The sequence below is a fragment of the Chionomys nivalis genome, chromosome 10 (assembly GCF_950005125.1).
Source record: "Chionomys nivalis chromosome 10, mChiNiv1.1, whole genome shotgun sequence".
NCBI lineage: Eukaryota > Metazoa > Chordata > Mammalia > Rodentia > Cricetidae > Chionomys > Chionomys nivalis.
Genome location: NC_080095.1, coordinates 35,702,135 through 35,720,836, shown reverse-complemented (window position 1 = coordinate 35,720,836; position 18,702 = coordinate 35,702,135). Strand labels below are relative to the sequence as shown.

Below are 18,702 nucleotides of genomic sequence, written 5' to 3'. Positions count from 1 at the left end.
GATAACGCGTATTATCCATTTCATTTATCACTGAAATGGAAAAGCTATTATTCAAAATGAACAACACATTACACTTTTGTTACAAAACATCCTTCTCCTCTCATTGCATTAGATTTTCTTTTCAAATAGCAGAGAGTGGGAAGGGATGAAGAAAGGTGTGTTCCTGTAAGCAAGTCTGTACCCTGGTTGAATTCTATTTATATCCTCCAGGTGTATTTGGTAGAATTCAAAGTGCTTATTATTAAGGTCAATGGCTATCATTAAATCAAGGACAATTAAAACAAGAAGCTCAACCACTCCTTGTGAATAATAGTCTTTGTGTTTGACATTAAGTCCTAATTAATGGCTTGATATTTTGGGTCCATTTTGTTTACTTTATTTGACTAATATACTGATTATATTACAAAGTGTAAAGGATTGATTTCAGCTAGGCAGAAAGTTCTTAATTTTGTGGTAAGGTTTTTTTTTTGTTTACTTGAAAGAAATTATATACAAGCTAAAGCTTAATACTTAGCTAACTCCCTTGGCAGTTCATAAATCTAGTTAGTAGGTGTGTAGGAGGTTAATTGAGTTATTAACCTTAAATGCTTTGGCATCAAAGAAAGCAACCCAATGTTTGTGAAAATCACATTACCCTGGTCAGTTATTTGTAAAATCAGTAAATCTGTACTTCTCTCTTTTGCTTCTCAGTTTTCACACACGATTCAGGAGCACAGTAGTCTCCAAAATCACTTTTCTACCCATTCCAGTGGACACTGTAAACATATAAGTGAATCATGAATTAAAACTCATCCATGTGTTTTTTTTATCTTTCAAATTATGCTATGTGGCTTAGCTGTGTGGAGGCATGTTGGCTTTCTGTATTCTTTCTCTTCAAACTTGAGCAAAAACCGCAGACAGCTTCTTTTGTGGCCCCTAAGAACAATTAGAAGCCGTGTGTTCTGATGATGCTCTCGGCCCATTTTATGTGTTTTCCAAAGGCTGCTAAGAACCTGGCTGGCAGAGCAGTCCTATAATCATGGATGCTATTCCATGCATACCTACGCACATACCTGAAAGAGAAAAATAGTACTTCTTCACTGATATTACAGCAATAACTCCTGACACCTCTCTCCACTCACTGGGAAGGAGATAAAAGGCAATATATATTTCTATTATGACTCTCTATAGCTCAAGCACAGATCTGTTTACTGTTGGTAAAAGGATAGTTCTGTTTGCACAGGTCTTGGCAGATCTGGTGTGTTTCTGTCAGAGTATATTCTCCTAGCTCTGTGGGAAGCCGAAGAGCAAATGGCTTTTTTTTCCATAGGAATGGTTGATTCTGCAGTCTGTTTTAGGGCCAAATTTCTACTGACCACAAGTGGATTTAGTGCTACCCAGGGATTCTGGGAATTGCCTCAATATGTGGTAATCTTCAGCAATTGGTTTTTTTTCCCTTCTCACAGTAAATACACAAATTGGGCAGATTGTTTGAGTTTCTAGACTCTTTCTACAACCTAAGAGAATCAGGGCTTCTGGACAGGAGTGGATTTTAAGGTGCGTAAGGCATGCTAGTAATTTACCTTTAAGACTGGGGTGTCTCTTGGAGGAAGTAAGCACCGGGGAGTGCCCTCTCCAATAGCTTACCTCTGGTGAGCTGCTGTTCTTTCAGAGACTGGCGAAAATTGGATTACATCTTTACATGCTTTTCCTTTCTCCCTCCACTAAGGCTATAAAGATGGGTTATAAATCTGTTGACACTCTTTGTTTTTACGAGTTTGTAAATATGTACTCCTGGAGGAAAGCCAGCAGCTTTGCCAAATTGATTAGACTTAGGCCAAAGGATCCAGAAGCCCCAGGATTCTGTAAAGAGGAACTTAAGAAGATGTGGAGTGGAAAATTTTAGATGCCTTTGTTCTCACCAGCTAGCACAAGAGTCTTGCTTCATACTTTATGAAAGCTCACAAACGTCATAGCTAAGCCTAGTCTAGCCTAAGTATAGTCTACAGAGTGCATCAAATCTACTCAAAGATTTAGGACAAGTCTTAGATGCCGGACATAGTGAAGACCATCAGACTCAGCAGCTTCAAATGCATCCAATGTAAGACCCCCTACAATTTCCTTAGATAAAGAGGACCCAGGAAGCTTTGATCTCTGAGAGGTACTTCAAAGAAGAAAATAAGAAAGATTAAGTTTCCTGTCCACCAGTCCATCATTCAGTTTTCGTCTCGAAAAAAAATCACATGCAGACCATTTTACAAGCGATGTTCCGTTCTTGCTTTTCACTTTGATATCATCATTAAAGCATCTTGTCCTAAAATGAGACTCTTCTAGGAGAAAAAACAATTAAGCATGTATGACTACAAGCCTAAAAATGTCACTATTCAAAAAAAATTCCCTGATTCCTTTCTAAAGCATAAGCTGAGAAAAACTCATTTGAGGAGTTCATCTCTGATGGACCTTGGCTAGTGTTCACATCAGATCAAAGGGAAACCAGAAAGTGCTTTTAGTGCTCCTCTTAGCGGTGTATGAATGTGAACAAATCGTCTTTGAGTTGATACAGCTCTCCAATGCTCCAGTCTTTTGGAAGTAATTGGTGCTTTGATCTCTGCGATAGATCAGTCTGTTACCGATATGGGTAGAGAACTGCCTGTGAATGGCATGGACTGTGTGAAATTACTCATAGCTATTGTGCCCAAGCAGGGGATCTTGACCTGATATTAAAAAGAATGCTTCAAGATGCTCCCTTCAACTTAGAGGGGGGAAAAGTGAGCTAAAGCGCACATTAAGAAGCCAGGTGGACAAATAAAAGTCTTGCATTTACTAGATATGCAGCAGGCACTGAGTAAGTCTTACAAGATAGCAAAAAAGCCTGTCTTGTAACCACTTAGTATGCAGAAGTACAATGCCGGAAATATGCTCTACTTCTACAATACTCAAAGTGGGTAGACATTCTTCCACTGGCACAACCATAATGTAATGATCTTGTGCTAGATAGCCTGGGCTTAATGTCCAGTTCATTCACATACTATCTAAGAGATGCTGGGTAGATCACAGGACATTTAAATTATTATTGCTGAAAGCAAAATCTTTCCCTTAACTCGACAACTAAAAAACAACTCTGTCATTAGAAATCATAATTTACAAAGTCAGATAGTCATGTAGATGTGTCTCTCCATGGGGTACCAAGAATTTCCCTTGTGGGTTTCTTTAGCAGAGTGGCAACTCCCCGGGATCTCAGACAATCTTTTAATGGAAATAAAGCAGAAGCCATCAGTTCCTCATAGCGTGGGCTTGAACCGGGCTTGTGTTATCTACAACATCACCTATTGCTTTAAGTTTCCAGGTCTTTTCGAATATCAGGAAAGACTTGAAGACATTTAGAATAATTATGAAAATAGGCTTCAGGCATGTCCTTCGGGGAGGTTTCTGTAGTAGGAGCTGCGGACTACATTCCTGTCACCCAGCTCCCGGCCGCCTGGCTAGCTTATGCCCTAAAATAACAACACACAAACTGTATTCTTTTAAACACTGCTTGGCACATTAGCTCTAGCCCTTACTATCTAATTCTCACATCCCAATCAACCCATCTCTAATAATCTGTGTAGCAGCAGTCTTACCAGGAAAGATTCTGCATGTCTGACCTGGCGGCTTCCTTCATAGCGTCTGCCCTGGAGAGCAGAAGCATGGCGTCTTAGCTCACTTCCTCTTCCTCACAGCATTCTGTTCTGTTTCCTTCACCCACCTATGTTCTAACCTATGAAGCCAAGCAGTTTCTTTATTAATTAACCAATGACCTTCCCACATCAGTTTTCTAGATTAACTGGTTTAGAAGGACACATCCTAAGTGTGTGTTGGATCTTTCCATCAGCTGGAGTTCTGGGCCGAATAAAAAGGTGAACACAAGCAGCCATTTCCCCCTCTTTCTGAATGTGGATGCACTGGGACCAGCTGCCTCATTCTCTTGCTGCCATCCCTTCCCCGCCATGATGTACACTGGAGCCCTGAGCCAAAGCTGCTCACCCTCTCTATATTACTTTGTCAGATATGTCTATCATGTCAACAAAAAAAAACTACTACACAAAGTATATCATGCAGAGTCGGACTGTTGGTCTTTTATCAATCCTTATATTGTTGTTATTTTCACTTGACACATATGTTAAGCAATAACCTACTGAACAAACAGGATGCTTCTTTTGATAATAGTAGCTATACTTCAGAGTAGAGGTTAAAACTTTTGGGGTGGGAGAGTGAGATATGCAGAAGATTCTGAGTAGAATTTCGAGGCTAAAATTAATCCTGGAAGATCAAATAAGTCGATGACATAAGGAACAGACTCTGCTGCCTTTTACATACCTTGGACTTTTATTTCATTTGTAAATGCAACTTTAGAGTCTAGTGGGCTTTAAAATGTAGGCAGTGTCCAGAAATCAATCTGAATTCCACATATTTTATGAGATCACAAAAAATACGAATCTAGATTACTTGTATCATGGAACTAATAACCTAAAGCAGACAAGAGTTCTTAGTGTCACTTCTGAGTCATGGTGTATACCCAGAGGCTGGTGTATGGAATGGCTTGAAGCACCATCATAGATAAGATAGTCACAATACTAGGCCTTAGAGAGTGAGTGCGCTTTGCGAGGAGGAAAGTCCAGGTCTTGTGAGCTATGGTGTAAGTCAGAGATGTAACACACAAAATTTCCAGGATTTGAGGATCTTAGTTTAGAGCTCACCACCTATATCTGGGAAAGGACTCAGAGGAGTGAACTGAATTGAATTCCCTGTGGCTATAGTCTGGGAATACCCTGAGTATTTCCATGGAAACATTTTTTTTTGGGGGGGGGGGTGGAATGCTATAGATCAAACCCAGAGCTTTGCTTGTTGTAGACAAGAAGAGCTCCACATTAAACTACATCCCCCAGGAGCACATGGGACCTTTTCCTATACAGCTGGGCAACTACAATAACACTGATTCTAAATAAAATGTAAAGACTACACTCAAGTTTCTTTGCCTCATTCAGAACCGAAGGAAAATATGAGTGGCAGGGTCATTCAGCACTACTGTTACTTTTAGTCTCTCCAGCCCTAATAGTCCCAGAAGAGACAAGCAGGCCAAAAGGAAAATAGTTGCAAAAAGAAAAAAAAAGTGTATCCTCTTTATCTTTGGCCTCCAGTTTGAGCAGTTATCAACAAAGAAGAAGCTCGGTGTGTTCTGTGAAAATCACCATTTGGAATTGTTTATAGCTATTAGCAAGAAATGGATCACAACCTACTTTTTGTATCCAAGGCATAGGCAAAGTCACCTTGACATTGGGGAGACTGTGTGCGGTACAGATAATTGACAGAAAATCATGATACTTATCCTGGATTGAAAGTATCTAATAAAGAGTGGACTGAAGGACTATGGGATTTTATTCTTATCTCAATAGGAACACACTTCAGACTTGATACTGATAATGGCAGCTTGAAACTAAGCAAGTTGCCCCTAAACATCATCTATTCTGAGTGGCATTTTAGTATACTCAAGTAAAGACTGTGGGATTTGTCATCAGAACTTCTGAGTGGGAGCTTGTTTCTTCCTGTTACTCAGCCATGTGTCTAAGGATCAGTCAGTTATCTCTCTCTCAGGAGGTTTCATTCTCTGCCTAAGAGACATAATCGTAACACCTCTTGTGAGCGATAAATCTGATTGTGGACAGCTATTCATACATGTTCATTGAAGAATTTTACACTAGGCTCCCATCTGCACCTAAGAAACTCCACCAGACCCATATACCCTCATGGAGCCTAGCACCCCTGAGGGTTCCATACAAGCACTGTGTAGTCTATATCCACATAAGCCAACATGCCTAGGACCTTTTCTGACTTCATCTATGAAAATAGAGGGCTATAGGAAATGTCCATAGGTTTGAGTAGCAGTCAGCTTAGCTGAGCAGTTATACAGGCAGGAGCTATTAGGTTAAAGTATATGAAATTGACATTTCTGGAGGTCAAAACAGTGAAAGGTTAGGAATTCTATTCTTTTCAGTAAAACACAAAGTGTCCAGGTGCACATTGCACATGATCAGTGGGAATTTTGAGGCCCAAGACAGGCCACCAGGTATTTTCCACATTCCTTGAATAATCCATTGGTCTCAGCCTGGGATGTAAATCAGATCTATCAGTCCTGGAATGCCTTGTAATCATATCAAGAATGGTTATGCTTGCCCAGAGAGCTATCTCATCTGGTTTCCTCTCCCCTTTCCCTGATGCCATGAGCTTAAAGGAAATGCAGCGAGGAATCCAGTCTCTACTCCCTTCCTTTTACAGTAGACAACAAAACCTCCCAGGAAAGTTTATTTTTAGGATTGGGGCTCAGCTAATATTGATTAACAGCCTTACATAATGTGTGGCTCCAGGCTCCTTTCCTTCCTGCCAAGCCTCATAACTGGGGAAGGCGCTGAAGATTTGTCAGTCTAATTAGACTTTAGCTGCCAGCCAGGAAATATCTCCTGTGTTCTGCTTGCCCTCACATAGATAACGTTCTTTCCCCTTTCTGAAAATAATTTAGAGGGAAGGAAACTTGACTCCAATGTACTTGTTTCCCAGTAAGATTCTCCAGTGACAGCTTCTCTCTGGAACTGCATACTTCTGATAAAAAAGAGAGAGGGAAAGAGAGAGAGAAAAAGAGAGGGGGGAGGAGGGGGGAGGGAGGGAGGGGGGAGGGAGGGAGGGAGGGAGGGAGGGAGGGAAGGAAGGAAGGAAGGAAGGAAGGAAGGAAGGAAGGAAGGAAGGAAGGAAGGAAGGAAGGATATTACCGTTGGTCCACCTGCCTCTTAAGGAAGTGTACGTTGCCAATACGTATGACCCAGGGAAGATAATGGAACATGGTTTCTTTTCATCCCCTCTTCGGTACTTTACTTTGAGAGTCTGGGACAGGCACTTCCCAGAGTGATGACTAGTCTCTTCAAGGGTCTTCTGAGGAGGTTCTGACAGCAGATAGGCTGGAAGCTTAAAGAGGTAGAAATGCCCATCTAATTGGACTGCAGTATTGATAAAATAGATTTTCCACCCAAACTACTGATAAAGTGTTAGATCTTATTGCAAAGCATCTGAACTGCTAGAAGAGGGTTTTGGTTCAGCTCTTGATTGGCCACATGTGGCCACTCACAAGTGCTTTAAGCATCATGGTGGTTTTTGCAATCACCTAACTGGTTATTCAGTCAAGACCAAAGCGAGAGTCCTTACCCTATGGCCTATGATTGATGACTTTTCTGTCACTCAGGTTGATCTCCTACCATAGTATTCTAGGTATAGAGTCTCTTATGCATCCTCAAATGTAGATCTAAAGTAAGGGTAATCAAACAAGGCCATTATTGGTTCATATGCTGTCCTTATTTTAAACATTGATTTTATGGGAACTCACTCTCCCCATTAATTTTGATTTTAAAGTTTTACAGTTAAAAATCATTAAGTTAAAAGCTGAGTTTTGAGGGTACTACCTTAAATTGTGCACCTTTACTGAGTACCACAGTACTCAGTTCCAGACACATTTAAACATCCCCGTCATGCTGGGGTCTTTGCCTTGCTCCTTTCATCTGCTGGAATTAGTTCTTCCCACCTCTTCAGCTCACTCACCTTCTCATTTCATCCAGTTTTCTATTATACACATACTCTCTCTCACACACACACACAATTGTTTTGTGCCAGGAATAGTATTCAGCATATCCTAATAATCAGGCAACACACTAGTAGGAACCCTCTAAAGAAAGCATATATGATATGTTTCTTAATAATTAAAACTTAGGATGTCAAGCTTCCTGATTGCTGTTTCTCAGAATCCTATTGCCTGTTGAAGCTCTTGGTTGTTTTCCGTGACTTCATGCCTTGAGAATAAGGAGCCCCGGGAGAGGGATACACTGCAATTGATAGAGTGCTTGCTTATCGTGCACTCTACCTAACCAGGCTTTGGTGACTTCCAGCTATAATCCCAGCACGTGGGAAACAGAAGCAGGAAAATCATATGTTGTAGGTTATATGTGGCTGGATAGTGAGTGTGAGGCCAGCCTGGGCTATATGGCACTCTGTCTCAAAGCAGGAAGTGATAGAGGAAATAAAGAATCCAAGTTAGGCTTGGTAGTGTATACTTGTATCCCTAGCACTCAGGAGGCAAACATGAGAGGATGTTAGCAAACGTGAAGCCAACAGAGTCCACATTGCAAGTTTCAGGGACTTTGGGGCTTTAGAGTAAGACCTGTCCTCAAAAGGAAACAATCAAAAATAAAATAATAATAATAATAAACCCAACAAAACTCAGGAATCCCAGAGACATCAACTCTCTCTAGTTGGAAAGAGTGTTCCTGTTGGCTTCTCTGTCCAGTCCTATTTAAAGCAAGGCCCGGCAAGAGCTAGATTTAACCTGCAGAGTCTTCATGACCCTTGCGTGAAGCATCAGCCACTGGAATCATTCCAGAGAATTATACATCCATTTCACAAACTGGATGAGTTCAGTTGAGAAAGACAAATGGGATGTATCTGATTTAATTCACATAATAATACAGCATTTTAAAAAATATTTATTTATTATATATACAATATTCTGTCTGTGTGTATGTCTGCAGGCCAGAAGAGGGCACCAGACCTCATTACACCATGTGGTTGCCAGGAACTGAACTCAGGACTTTTGGAAGAGCAGGCAATGATCTTAACCACTGAGCCATCTCTCCAGCCCATAATACAGCATTTTTTTTTACCCCTTTGCTTAAAGCTTGTCTGAAAACATCCAACAGTGAGCTCTTCTATGTAAAAGACACACTACCTAATAAATATTTCTTTGGTCATCAGAAAGAATGATTAACTCTAATTTAAATCAAGGTCCAGGAATTAGTTTTTGTTCTTTGTCTCTGAAAATACACCCCTTTCTTCCTGCTTCTATACCACGAGGAAGAATCTTCAAGCAGCTGTTACCAGTAGCCAGGCTTCAACACAGGTAGTTCCATTCTGTCTGTGACAACAGACAGGACAGTGGGAGGCTGGGATGTTCTCTTCTTGGTGCCTGTTTGAATGACTGCAGAAATTAGAAGCACATGGATGTTGTTATGACAAGTCTTGCCTTTTGAAACCTTCTAATTAAAGCCTTCATGTCTAGAGAGCTGCTACTGTTAGCTAAATGGAGAAGTAAGTTTCTCTTTGATTTTCTCATCATCATCCTGGGATGAAAAGGTTGGAGAATTACATACACCCTGTTTCCAGAGGCTAGCAGTGACAGCAAACAGAGAGAATTGCTTGATGGGAATTTGATTGACTTGTATACATAGTGCGATCTCTTTTGTTTTCCTCTCTCCCCCCCCCTCTGTATCTATATATGTGTGTGTGTGTGTGTGTATACAAACACACACATATATACATATACGTGTGTGTGTATATAAGAGATAGAAAAACAGAGACACAGAGAGGACAAGGACAAATAAGACAGAGAATAAGATAAAGAGAAAGAGGAGATAGGATACTTGTGTGTGTTTGTATATGTTATGGAAAATGGTACTTGTTGAGTTTAACACTCATATAACATACTTAGTGGTCTTCCTGAAGCATAGACTCTCATTTGGGATGGAGTCTCACCAGAGATTGTGCACAAGCTCCCGGAGGACTTACATCATGCTGCTCAGTTTATGGGGCAAGAGCTTATAGATATTCCCAGGTCCTTTGTGAGTAGCACAGCATGTGTATACCCATCCTCTTCAAATCCTCTCCCCAAACGTAGTTCAGAATTCTTCAAGGCAGAAAGTCTCAATCATTCAAGGTATTAGATAAGTGAAGGAGTAGATTATTGCTTTTGTATAAGTTGTTCTATTTATCAATAAAGACACAGGAGTCCGATATTGGGGTGAAATTCCACTGGATCAGAGAAGCCAAAATGCAACCAGTTGCCCTTCCTTTTTGGCCAGAGACCCAGCAAGAGAGTATCTCTCCAGGAACCTACAGATCTCTAATTCCCTCTCTACTTCTTCCTGTGTCTCTCTATCTTTCTATCTGGATCTTCTGCGGTCTCTATGGTTAATCCTTATCAACTGGTCATGGGCTTCACTTCCAGATTCAAGGTTAATTTTATTAACACAGTCTCAGTGTTTCACAGTGCAATCATATATCCCACAACAATAGATAGACAAAGAAGGATTAGCAAAGCAAATTTCCCATCAGACATTGCTGTTCCCGGTTCCTGATGCCCCTCTTCCCGTCCCTCACTCTGCAGCATATCCCCAAGACAGATGGGGAAAAATGAAAAAAGAATTTAACTTGTCAGAATATTTATCCCCTTTTCTGAGAGTTGACCTCAAATGAAAGCAAAAGGACGTGAATGATTTTAATCCACTGTAACAATGGGGAACCGGTTCTGACGGTCTTGAACAGTATAAATATATGAAATGACAGATTTTTCTGCTCTGCCTTTCCATACCCTCCTCCCAGATACGGAGAGAGACACATACTCATGCATCCACAACTCATTCTCAAAGTACAATGAAATTTCATCCAGCCTTTATCTTGGAGCTGCTGTTCCAATGATTAATGTCCCACTGCCTGGGAAACTGTGCTGCTAAAGAAAGACAAGGAGAGAGCAAGACACATGAAATATATCTCTGGGGCCATTTCTCATTATTATTATTATCATTATTAGTACCTTACTACCCTATCTGTCCTGTTAGGGAATGTGTGATCTATTAGCAAGGGGTAGGGTTGGCATTTGAAAGGAAAGTGGCTTACATGAAGGAGAAATGAACAAGGACAAAGAGAATAGATAAACAGAACTGACCTCCAAAGGGTTTTCTTTGTTGTTCTCCTTTATTTGAGAGTTTGTGTGTTCCCTTATTATTACTATTGCCATTTTCAGGTCTGAAATAAAAGATGCCATGATCTGTGCGCATGCTCTTTTGTTTTTGTTCAAACTCTATCTGCAAGAACCACTAAGATGTAACCTAGACAGTTGTTTTACATGACTACTTATGCAAAGACAGGATAGAATAAGTTCATTGCCTTGAACCTCCGTGTGTGTGTGTGTGTGTGTGTGTGTGTGTGTGTGAAGTATATAACAGTATATGATTCCTGTTACTTATTCCAACAAAGGATGATGGGTAAATTACTGCTAGCTTTAGTATTGAAGATGTCTGCATGGTGGGGCCTGGTTGAGAAGAGTGTCCATAATGATAGGAACACTGTCACAGCATGTGTGTCTACTAATAAATGGCAAATTCATTAGCCTAGGCAGAGAGTGCCACAGTCTGATTTAGAAAATGTTTCACTTCCGAAGTTGAGTTTAGGAGGTCATGGGATTTATGGCTGAGGCGCCACATGTAGCTTCAATTTTTAACAGAATTTGAATTCAACCAGTGAATGTCATCATTAATTGAAGGCCTAGCCGGTTAAGGTACTGGGTGAAATAAATAAAGGAAAAAAAGACAAAATAATTAACTCCATAAATGCGGAGTACCTCATAAAGTATATGATACTGGGAAACAACAAACGAAATCAAAACTTTTTCCACAGAGGATTACTAAACCAGTCAGTATTCTTGAATTATTCTGAACAGCTGACTCTTTAATGAATGGTTTGCCCCTGAAAATACAGTGTTGAATATGATCGTCCCCCATAGAAACAGTAAGAAGTAATTTTTATATTTTAATTTTATTTTTGTCAAAACAATACATTCACACAGTAAATAGCTCCCACATAGTCCCTGAAACAAAACAAAAAGCTGTCCTGTTCCTCAGTGGCTCAGAGTGTTGGTGCTAGGTCTGGCCTGAGTCCATCACCAAGAACAGCCCTAACTAAGAAATTCATTTGCCCAAGTTCAAGCCCCTTCCTGAGGACGATGCATATTCAAAGTGATGGTAAAATAGGAGCTACATAAAGCCTCTGCCATGTGTCTCAACTCTGGACCACAAAGTCTCTATCGTCATTAGGGTCTCTCGACATCTTCGCTGCAGCACAGTGAACTGCTGTCTTCTGCCCTGATGCTAATGGCTCTGACTCTAAAGCTTCTCATACATAACATGTTGGACTTAGTGCCTCTTCTCTGAAAACCCCACTTAATGAAGCCTTACACCTCAAAACACCAACCTGCAGGCCAGGGCAGAGCAGCGTGCTCCCTGCCATGCCCTGCAGCCCTGCTCTGCTCCTGTAGGTTTCTGTACGTTTGCAGATTTTTCTGCTACATAATGCACTGCGCTTCTCTTTCATAACTTTCTCACCATATTAACTGCAGGAGAATGCCTGAGATTTGTCTCTTTCTCCCACCCAAGCACACATACTTCCTCGGTCTTCAATTGCCCAGTCAACCTTTTCTATCACGTTGTTTGGTTAAATCGGTATTCAACGTTTACATTATTATGGCTTTGTAATGTCATTTACTGAGAACAATGTAAGATCACACATGAACTGATTCATTTTAGAAATATGTACACAGTCTATAGAAGGCATCGGTCACTATTCTAGGTGCCGAGGTAGCTGCTGTGAAGAAAATGGAATAAAGGCTTGCCCTTGGCTAACATTCTAATGTTATGATCATCGTTCCTTTCTTCTGAAGCTCTTTGTTAATGAGGACCTCCATTATCTCATTAGCCTCTCTCTCTCACCACCCCTCAGTGCCATGGCTAACACACACATAAGTCCTCTCACAGAGAACACACAGGAAGCCTGTCGTTTCTGTTGGTTTCTGGCTGGTACCTTGTTGGTGTCCTTTCTGCTCCACTCTGGTCCCCTCTGCCTCCCAGCTGCTGTCCTGTTCTGCCTTAATCTACAAGTGTGTACGTTCCCAGAGCTGGCTTTTTGTGTGCTGTTTCCTGAACGTTCCCCCTGCTTAGTTATTCTCCCTTTTGAAGATGGGTACCATCCTCTGACTACCGGAGAAAGAGGAAGGGAAACTGGTAAGACATTCCTATCTGGAGTGGGTTCTAGTCCACCCTCCTCATTTGTTCATCATTTTTCTGGCAGAGACATATGGCAGAAGTAATCAACTTGAAAGCACTAGTCCAGTTTCTTTAAGCATTTCATGATGTAATTGTTGACAGTAGCTTGGTGTCCGATTCCTAGAATGCATTTTATTTTTCTTTCTCTCTGAAACCTCAGTACCTCACCAGTGAACTTCAAGTTCATATCTGCAATCCATATATTGAGGACTACATGCTATTGCCCTTTAAACACAATGCTCATCTGTAGATCTAGGGTTTTGTATTTGAACAGGACTGTGCTGACATCCTGAGTCTTGTTCAGCTGAGCCGTTACTAAATACACAACACACACGAGCATGAGTATGAAATATGTCTATAGAAAAACATAAAATTTTGAGCTTAACAGTGAGATGCACTAAAGCTCTAAGCTATATGTACATATGTATGCAGTACTCATAAAGATTTGTCATCAATGTTCAATTCCAGTAAGAATTATTAGTGTCTTCAACTCCCTTTATTCACTGAAGCCAAATCTTCCTCCTCTTCCACCTCCTTCTCCATTTCCTCTTCTTCCTCCTCTTCTCCCCTTCTCTCTAACTTTGTGCATATGCTCATATGCCCAAGTGGGTGCATGTATATTCTAGGGCATTTATATGGAGGTCAGAGGACAACTTCAGTTGCCAGTCATTCAACCTTTCCTACTACCTTAATGGTGACAAGGTCTCTCTTGTTCACCTCTGCGTATTCCAAGTAAGCTTATCCTTGAATTTACGACAGTACTCCATTTCTGTCTCTCATCTCCTAGTAGGAGTGCACTGTGATTATAGACATGTACACTACTGTGTCTGGATTTTATGTGAATTCTGGGGATCCAAAGTCAAGTCATTTGACCTGTGTAGCATCCTTCCAGACTCTGAGCTCTTTTGCTATTCCATTAATAGCAAACTTATTTTGTTTGTTTTGTTTTTAGGATATTATTTATTCCTTAACGACTTCAGAGAGGACATAAGTTAAATAAGCACTTTAACCTTTTTGCATCCAGAAATGAGTATGTGCTGACCCTTCTACCTCTCAGCAGATGCTTGTATTTTCTAGAATGCCAAGGACTAGATTTGCGGCTTTGGAGTTTTATGCAACCAGTGTGTTTGTGTGTCTCTGGGCTCCCTCATAAATTGTTTGGTGACAGTCTGTTCCTTTGGTTCTTAGCTCCCTTACTGCAATGTTTTTGAATTTGCTTTTCTTTAGATACATGATAGGTACTGGAGAAAAACAATTGCCTCTACATCCTCCCCTTAAGAGGAATGACATATTCTAGGAAACAAGATTGATTCCTAAAACCCCTCTCCAAATTCATGCTAATGTTTATGGATTTGGAATTGTGAAAAGAGGGTGTGTTCAAGTAATTACACTAGGAATGAGCTGAAGATTATAGCCATCAAAGCAGAGATGAGTGGACACTAATGGAAAAAAAAATTATGAATGGAAAGGTTCTGAGAAACCTGAGGAGAGGTGATGAGCAAGTTTCTAAGCCTATTTCTTTTTTTAAATTTTTTTATTTACTTTTTAATTTTTTTAATTAATTTATTTATTCATTAAAGATTTCTGCCTCCTCCCCGCCACCACCTCCCATTTCCCTTCCCCTCCCCCAATCAAGTCCCCCTCCATCGTCAGCCCTAAGAGCAATCAGGGTTCCCTGCCCTGTGGGAAGTCCAAGGACCACCCACCTCCATTCCGGTCTAGTAAGGTGAGCATCCAAGCTGCCTAGGCTCCCACAAAGCCAGTACGTGCAGTAGGATCAAAAACCCATTGCCATTGTTCTTGAGTTCTCAGTAGTCCTCATTGTCCGCTATGTTCAGCGAGTCCGGTTTTATGCCATGCTTTTTCAGACCCAGGCCAGCTGGCCTTGGTGAGTTCCCGATAGAACATCCCCATTGTCTCAGTGTGTGGGTGCACTCCTCGCGGTCCTGAGTTTCTTGCTCGTGCTCTCTCTCCTTTTGCTCCTGATTTGGACCTTGAGATTTCAGTCCGGTGCTCCAATGTGGGTCTCTGTTTCTGTCTCCTTTCATCGCCTGATGAAGTTTAATATTCAGGAGGATGCCTATATGTTTTTCTTTGGGTTCACCTTCTTTTTTAGCTTCTCTATGATCACGAATTATAGGCTCAATGTCCTTTATTTATGGCTAGAAACCAAATATGAGTGAGGAAATTCGGGATCAACCTACCTCTGGACCCAGCAATACCACTCTTGGGGATATACCCAAGAGATGCCTTTCATACAACAAAAGTATATGCTCAACTATGTTCATAGCAGCATTGTTTGTAATAGCCAGAACCTGGAAACAACCTAGATGCCCTTCAATGGAAGAATGGATGAAGAAAGTATGGAATATATACATATTAGAGTACTACTCAGCAGTAAAAAACAATGACTCTTGAATTTTGCATGCAAATGGATGGAAATAGAAAACACTATCCTGAGTGAGGTAAGCCAGACCCAAAAAGAGGAATATGGGATGTACTCACTCTAAGCCTATTTCTATTGGGAATCTTTTCTATCAAACATTTCTAACCAGAAAGCAAAGATTGCTGGAGGCTCCGCAGTAAACCAAAATATTTGAAGAAACAAGTGAGTAAATAGCAAAATTCACTTCCAAAGCCACACTGAAAACACCATATCGCTGTACAGAAAACACCTATAAAATGTTCTTTTTGACTCCAGTAGCCAGGGGAAATTCATATTTTTTACTTTGAGGGATGCAGGGTGAATATCTAGACCAGTGGTTTTGTTGTGTGATATTCAGCTAGATGTGTGATAATAACTATGGAGAAATAGAAAGCAATGAAACAGAACCCATCATGGTATTGGTTTTTAAAACAGGAAATTAAAGTTTATCTATCTATCTATCTATCTATCTATCTATCTATCTATCTATCATATATCTATATCTATATCTATCTTCTATCTATGATCCGTCTATCCCTATCTCTCTTTTTCTTAACTGTATTTTTTTGTTTAGTTGTTCACCTGAGTAGACTACATCTAGGTAGTGTAACAGAATCTTCTCTTTCTTTCTTTCTTTTTTTTTTTTTTGACTGTTGTAAACATCTTCCCCATCTCAGCAACATTCTTTCAAAATTCAAGATACATTTTCTTTTGCACTGTACAATGAAAGGAGATTGTGTTGAACAATATCAGAGATGGTTTTGTTGTGTTTGGCACTGTAAAATCTTGTCATAGCCTTAAAAGCTGAGGCCAAAGGGATGATTCAACAATTGAACAAGACTTCAGCCTTTCTTCAGCTCTCTGAAGACAGAGAGACCCAGGTGGTGGCTATGAGAATTTTTCTTACAGTGACTTCTAATGGTCAGGTAAACTTATATTTTAAATGGTGCCCATAAGATGGGGCAGTACATGAAAAATTGATCTTTGCAGTAATTTTAATAGTGTCTAATATTAGATCAAGAGGGTGTTATGTTATTGAATTGTGAAGAATTTGACTTGTCACTGAGTTTACAATGCCTAGTGCCTGCTGAGTGGAAGGATTTAGAAACAACTGATAGGGTAAATCAGTCAGGCATGTGCTGGATGTCTTCATGGGACTTCTTATAATGATGTAGGAGGGTCTTCTATCTATCTGTTGCTTTCATTGATCAATTAATAAAGAAAACTGCTTGGCCTAATAGGTCAGAACATAGGTAGATGGAGAAGACAGAACAGAATTCTGGGAGGAAGAAAGCAGAGTCAGGCAGATGCCATGAAGCTCTGGCCTGAGATGGACGTAAGTGATACACAGATTACTAGATATGGGTTAAAGCAAGATGTGAGAGTTAGCCAAGAAGAAGCTAGATATAATGGGCCAGGCAGTGTTTAAATGAACACAATTTGTGTGTTATTATTTTGGGTGTAAAGCTAGCTGTGCGGGAGCCAGGTGGGACGAAAAGCAGACCTGCTCACCTCATCACTACATTATAACGTGAGCAAATGCATGAATAAGACAATTTTACAATTTCTTAATCACAACAGTGACAACTTCAACAAAGAAAGACAGTTAGCTAGAAAAAGAGACAGGGCCTTTAGATAGTTTCTTGATCTGGAAAGACTTTTCCAAGGAAAGCAGTGTAGGAACTAGTCCATTCAAATTGAATCAGCACAAGGAAGTGTTCCACCAAAGACAATAGCTTATGCCAAGGCCCTGTTGAAAGGATCGGGCTCTTCTGTCTTCAGTCCATACACAGTGGCTGTGATGTCTGGAAATATAGCAGACAGGCAAAGATAAATCTATGCTTGAAGGGAGTAGTGGTTTGAATAAGAATGGCCCTCATAGATTCATTTTTGGATGCTGGATCATCAAAGAATGGCTCTAATGGCCTTGTTGGCAGAAGTGTATCACTGGAGAGTGGACTTTGGGATTTCAAATGCTCAAGTCAAGCCCAGCTATCTCTTTCTCTGCTGTCTGCAAACTTGGATGTAGAACTCTAAGCAACTTCTTCAGTACCATGTCTGCCTGCACAGTCATATTTCCAAGCATGCTGATAAGGAACCAAACCTCAGAACCTGTAAGGCAGCCCCAAATGAATGCTTTCCTTTATAAGAGTTGCCATGGTCATGGTGTCTCTTCACAGCAATAGGAAAACACAAAGACAAAGGGTTAGGTAAAGGCAATTAGAATCGCAAGTTCTTTGCTATGTCAAAGGTCTGAAGAACAGGTTTGTTGAATGTTTCCATAGCTAGATTAAAGGGTAGGGACTATATGCTCTCCTGAGTACAGCCTCTCAATTACTGCCTTCATGATATGCCAAAGATGCAGGTTTCCTCTGTAAAAATCAGAGATACAAATATGAGGCAATTCCACACATGTGCAAAGGATGCAAATATCTTCATAGGACACACTCATTGTCATTTTGCATAACACTTTCAACTGTTTTATATAAGGATGGATAACACACAATGAACAGATTACATAATCGTCATGAGTGTTTTGTCAGTATGTTTGATACCTGTCATGTATGAAATATGAAGTTTAGTGTAGAGTTTGGCTTTTTTCCATGTGCTTTTTAGTAGAACTCTAGTAGCTGGAAATCTGTCCTTTGAAGACATCCTGTTCTGTTTCCTCATGCATAGCTTTGGTCTTTCTTCCCTCCTGGTAGAGACTGTAAAGTTCATTGGAAATTTTCTTGCAGTCTAATTAGCCTTTCTATTTAATTTTATAATAAGAACTCTGAACCAGAAGCTGGAGATAATGTACCCAATTCAATTCATAGATGTCAATTTCTTTTTAATTGTAATTCTTTTCTCTGGTTCTTCCCACTCTTGCTGCCCGAGCACAGCTGAAGCTTGGGTGATTATGAGATTTTTCATGCCTACGCTGCTAATTATGCCTCCTGCTTTAGGGTTAAATTCATTTCTTATCATGGTTGTTATTATTAGTAATAATAATAGGTCTCTCCATCCAAGCTTGGTTGAGTATTAGTTTTCATAGTTACTGCCTCCAGATTTAGCTTATTTCAATTCTTTGCCCAGATGATTTCTTCCTTCATTAATGGCAGGGGGTTTCTGTTTCCCTATTGTATTTAAGTGTTACATTTGGATCATTTTGATGCAAAGCAGATCTAGCAGATTCTTCTTGGTTTTGGAGATGGATTACACTTCGTTGTAGGGCTCATGATGCTATAGATATCAATAAAGTCTCCTCTTGATCATGGTATTGTTGCTTTGAAAAGTATTTGAGGTAATGAAAAGTCTCTAATAGCTTTTATCACTTACTTAAAGTTCCAGGTCCAAAAAGAACATAAGGCT

At 40.2% G+C, this 18,702-nt stretch overlaps 1 protein-coding gene across 40 annotated transcripts in view; it reads left to right on the top strand.

Annotated features, from left to right (window-relative positions):
* Nucleotides 1-18,702, top strand: part of Nrxn3 (neurexin 3) — a 1,560,627-nt gene that overhangs the window by 1,425,830 nt on the left and 116,095 nt on the right. The window lies entirely within an intron of this gene.